Consider the following 6000-nt stretch of genomic DNA (forward strand, 5'->3'; position numbering starts at 1 on the left):
GAGAATATCCTGTTTCTTAAAAGCTTTAATCTTATTGGCAGGCCACAAATAACGTTTGTAGTAATTATCCAAATGCATTTGTTTCCCCCCTGTCCATCCAGTCTCACTTAACTGGATTACTCACATCTCATAAATGGCTGTGTGAGAACAGGAATAGGTCAGTTACTTTCTATACATATAAGCTTTATGTAATGTAAATATATAGAGAATTTGTATTGAGGGGAAAAATCACCTAACAATATTTTTTAGACAGAGACAAGCAAATAGTGCAAAACACTGGGTTTCTTCTTCAGATGAAAGTATGTTTTTTCTTTATGTTATTTATTGTAATTTCGTTTCACAATGCGTGTTTCATAAAATGTATACTTCCAAGTTATGCAAGACTCAGTTCAGATGTTTTTGTAGTTGTGAACAATTGTCAACAGATCATTTGGTGTGGCTGAAAACACGACATCATAGGTGGAGCTGAGTTTGATTGACAAGTAAGGACAGAAATTCCACAAGTATGATGAATCCATTTGTCACAGCAGCCTGACATTTCATTTTAATTCAAAACAAACCAGTTGCTCAGGATACAATGTTCTGGGTCGACTAATCAAAGTATCAAGTCTTACTCTTACTAAATCAAAACAACAATAGAGTCTCATACTTAGGTGTGGCCTGCTGTGTATCCACCCATATGACAAAATGACACCCAGCACGGTAAAACCAGATCAGATTGTTCAGATGCTGAGGCCATTTAACTATTCCTTCAGTCTTTCCTTCCGGGCAAGGTAAAAGAAAAGCAAATGGCACGACCTACATGCAAAAGAACACAAAGACGAAGAAGGCAAACAACTACATGCAAACAGTCACACCGAGCAAGCATGTAAGCCACGAACAAACACACTGCTAAATGTTTGTTTGAGTGTTTTTTGTACAGTACGCTCACATACAAAAGACAAATTCGGATGGACGTCCCTCTCTTACTATACGCCCAACTGCCCGAGTCTGTTTAGATATTCTTTACATACAGTATCACCACAGCAACAATCATTACAGCTTTACTGTCACCAGTCTGTTGTATCCCTCTCACCTGTGTGTTGGTTCATAAGCAGGTGTATCAGGCAGCTCTTTAAGTCAATGCAACATTTCCACCTGTTTCCTAGAAGTTGTCCCTGAATCCCTGAGTATCTAACTTCAATTTAGAAGATATGGTGCCTTTTATGGTTGAAGATTGAGATTGGTTGAGATTTTTTTAATTCCTCAATTTATGCTGCACATCTTACTCATCATGTCAATCATTTGAGAGGGTCAGTGTTCTTTTGTGCAGCACTGTTCTCCTCTGGTGGCTGGGTCATGACAGACACTCTGCATGCCGATAGTTAGTATATAGTTTAGATAATATATATTTGCTGGCAGGGTCCAAATTAACTTTTTTTTAAAACTAGAAGCCGTTTGAGTGACCATAATAATGTCACATATTGGAGCTTAATTCTGTTGTATTCCTTGCCACTGATTGTAGAGTAATCAACTATTAAAGACTCCCACTTCCTGTTGTCTTGCTGCAGTTCACACACAAACACACTGTATCCCAAATTCAGAGCTACAACTTAATTAATGGTCACCAAGCTGGCTGGTGTCCGGTTCACATCGATTAGCTTTAGCCAAGCAGACGACACAGGAAAGCCTCAGCAAGACTCACAGGTTCATCCAAACAAAACAAGCACAATTAAAGCTTCCAAGGTGTTTACTCACTGTGCGAGTTGCAAAAAGGTTGATAAGAACATCAATAGTTTGTTTGGAAAGTCTGATGCTGAATATCAACTTAGAACAAAGTGACTTTAATGTGTTACACAAAAGATACTATTTGCCAGAGTTGCTCTAAGGCACAGATTTAATCAGCACACGTCTGTACAACAACTAAATATGTGGTCAAACACTGTCACATTTCTTACCTTGTGAAAAAACAATGTTTTACACAAAATAAACATCCTAAAGAGGAATTATTTAGGCCTAAAAACCTGTGAAGTTGTACTTGTTAATCAGGACAGTACACACTTACGTACGGTCATTTCAAATCAATGAATTTCCGGTTCACTGCAGAAGTAAAACATTCCACATGATAATGCACTATAGGACAGGTAGGCCAGCGATTCTATGTCACAGCAGGGAACAAGTGTGTGCTTGGCATAGACTGAGTCCTCTTGCTGGGTGGTTTACCTCCTGATGAAGTGTACAGTGTTCAGCATGAGGACACTTGTTCCACAGCAGCTGCAATGTTGCAGTATGGGAGGCCAGATGAGGAATTATTCATACTTGCTCACACACACACATTCTCAAGATCACACACACACACACACCATCAAGATCACACACGCATCATCAAGATCAAAAACGCACCTTCAAGATCATACACACACACCATCAAGTTTACAAACAAATCATCAAGCACACACACACACACACACACACACAATCAAGATTAAACACATGCGCTATCAAGATGATGTTGATAGTGCATGTATATGACCTTGATTGTGCATGTGCACAAACTTGATAGTGCGTGTGTGAGAGCTTGATAGTGTGTGTGTGAGCAAGTTTGAAGAATGTCTCACACAGCCTCCCATACTGCAGTGGAGAGTTTCTGCAGCCTGGACTGCATCACTCTCTACGTCCTGCTTACAGAATCACTTACTGCATCAAGCAGGTCTCTCTAATGTCACAATGACTCAAAAGATAGCTGCTGTAGGAAAACCAAGCACCAGGCCTTGAGAGAGAGGCTGTCACGCACGCACACACACACATAGAGAGAGAGAGAGAGAGAGAGAGAGAAACAAAGACTTGACCATGGCATTGGGTCATTGTTAACTTTGTATCCTTAAGTAGGAGAAGAAAGTCTTGACATTTGTATAATACTCCAAGGAAAATGTTACTTTTCTCTAAATGAAGAAAATAAAAAGGTTTCCGTCTTGGCATCAAATAAAACAAATGACTTTTTATTCAATGTCTAATTAAATGTATTACATTATTACATTAAAATAATGACTAAAATGCCACTTTGTAAAACCATTGACTGTATTTCTTGAAAGAGAAGTTAGAGCTACATAAAATCTAAATTCTCTTATAATATATATAATTATAAATATGCTATAGAGAATGTCTAGTTCTTGGGAAGCTTGGATCCTGAAATATTTACAATTAGAGTTAAAATGTTCATTGTAGCACGTTGCTGCACAGAGGGGCTCCGGTCTCCACACAGTACAAATGCTGCTGTTAGATCTGTTCACCTTCATGTATAAACATATTAAAGTCACATCATTATGCACAGACATGCAGGCGCACACGGACCTTCAACTCTTTAACACTGATGAGGTTTACTCAATCAACCCTCACACTCTGCATGTTTTAAACAGGACAGATATAAAAACACAGCAGACATGTGGATGTGAACAGATGAGACAAAAAGCCAACATGCAGCCTGGGAGCTCTCATTCACTCACCGGGTACCTGACAAAGCTGCCGTGACGCATCAGGAGGATTTACAGGACGAAAACACTCGGGGATCCAAAATGTGTGTGTGTCTCTGCGCAGTGATCAGTATGCACTGAAGCCAAACTACAGCTGAGAGCAGCTGCAACTCCTCCGGCTCATTTATTAAAGGGATCCGGAGCCTGCAGGATGAATGCAGCAGCAGCAGCAGCAGCCGGAGGAAAACTCTTCATCAATATTATATCCACGTGTAAAAATAGCTTGAATGTTTTCATGCTTTCACTCTGTGTTACTGTACCTCTGCGGTGGAAATGCTGGCATGGGCTGATCATCAAGTTTTCAAATGGTTCAATGCTTGAATGGGAAATAAGTTATTCTTTATCATACAATTTATTTTGAATGGAAATATGACGATGTGAATCCATATCAAAATGACTTACTATCTGAAATGATATAGAAAAGAACAAAACTATCAATTTGAAACCGCTTGTTATGTTATGTTATCTTATGTGTCTATTGTCATTCACACAGAAATGAGTTACTGTTATTGATTAATGTGAAAAGAAGAGCCTGGATTATAGGTAAAAGGGTTTATTTGTGTTTTCATATAATTGTGTATGTAAAGCTTTGCATATGTGAATAGTTAATAGAAAACAACATTAATGTAAATCAAGGGCTGTGGTTTGATTTACTTGTGATTTTATGTTCTTGATTATGGAATATGTGATGTACATAAGTTCATTCATTGTTTTGACACCTGAAATAAAATCTCATAAGGAAGAAAATCTGAATGTTGTAAGCAACATCAAGCCTTTCCTCTTGATGGGACGTCCCAGCACCATACAGGACTAGCAGTACTTTCTGAGGAAACCCCTCCCCTTCTTATGAGGGAGGCTGTTCCCATGACAACTCTACATTATGCAGCAGCCCATGAAAGGCTCTTTTCAGATTAAAAAAGGAAGAAAGAAAGACAGAAACAAGTTATTTGCATTCCTTTTCCATTACTGATTTCTGTGATGCCGATAGAAGAAAAAGGCGGTATGAGGGTTATTGTTTGGTGTGTGTGTCAGAGGGGGAGAGAGGAGAGGGACACTCGCTTAACATGCAGCGCACAACCAGGGAACACAAAGATTTCACTTCATTTCAACATCCCGCCTCATAACCAAACAGCTTAAACGCTTAAAACCCCAAATCTTCATCATCAAATCCTGTACAGTATGGATACGGTAAGAACAGTGTGGACAGTTTGGAGACATAAACAAAGATAATGGTCTTTGGACATCGTCAAAGTTTGAAACTATAGCATCAAAGCAGCTTCAGCACTGAATATAACCCAGGGCACAAAGATGACGCATTTCAGAAACTTTCCCCTTCAATCAAAGGACAAACCAGGGCACCCAAACCAGAGCTTGAGCATCATTTGCCTCTGTAGGGTACTGCACCTGCTGCTGCCATTAGTTCAGTCGAGCATGGCGGGATTAGAGAGAGGCCTCAGAATGACTGCTGAATAAATGATCAAGTCCTTTTGTCTTGTTCATGCTGTTGTGATTGAACATATGCCAGGAAAGTGACAATGCCAAATTTACAAATAAAAATTTGATGTGGAAATGATGTTGACGACAGGCCGGGAGGGTGAGACTGTCACATGGACGACCTCAGACAGGTTCATACGTGCTGCTGAGGGTCACCTGGAAATCAGGACCATTTAGTGATCGGGAGTGGAGTTAATATTCTGCAGGATATTATCACTGATCAGTGGATGAATCAGTAACAATTGTCCTTAAACAAGAATAAGGAATAATGAATCATCTCTTATTCGGTCTGGTCTCGCAAAGAACTCCATTGACAGTGATTTCAACTATCATGGACTTGACCAGTACAAAACTCCTATGAGCTGAAAACCAGAAAAATGGAATACATGATGTTTAACTGATGTGAGCAGGGGGATAATAGGTAATAGTGAGACCAGGTGTCACCACAGTGTGGGAAAGACCTGCAGCAGAAACAGAGGAAGTGCAACGGGTCAACTCTACAGGTGGTAGGCTGAGCTGAAGGATAAGGGGGGATTGAGAGGACCATAATCCTTTGCACACGGCTACAGCAACTTTGATCAACGAGGCCAAGTGTTGCCCCAGAGGGCAGGAGGGCAGTCTCATGGCCAGTCAGGTATACACTGATGTGGTCGGGGCAAACAAGAGGAGAATACAAGAAGATGGAAACAAGAAGCAGGAAAGGTGATGATTGACTCTGGATGTGAGGAAAGAATAGAGTTGGCAATGAAAAACAAAGGCAGGCAAATCGACTGCACGCGATATGAAAATGAGCAAAGAAACATCACAGTTCTTGGGTTGTCAACCTGTTTCTCTTGTCACTGTGTAGAAACACTGCAGAATCACTTGAAGACAATCCGGACAGTGATTCAGCCCTCTAATTAACTCTGTTGGCAGTTGTAATTTGATAATTTTCAAGTGACCCTCCTCATTTTAAAGGTTTCTCTAATTAATTCAGAATTCAGTCCGCTAATGTGTC

Source organism: Genypterus blacodes, unplaced genomic scaffold, assembly GCF_046128005.1.
Source record: "Genypterus blacodes isolate CSIRO-AG114 ecotype Tasmania unplaced genomic scaffold, CSIRO-AGI_Gbla_v1 ptg000030l_1, whole genome shotgun sequence".
Classification (NCBI taxonomy): Eukaryota; Metazoa; Chordata; class Actinopteri; order Ophidiiformes; family Ophidiidae; genus Genypterus; species Genypterus blacodes.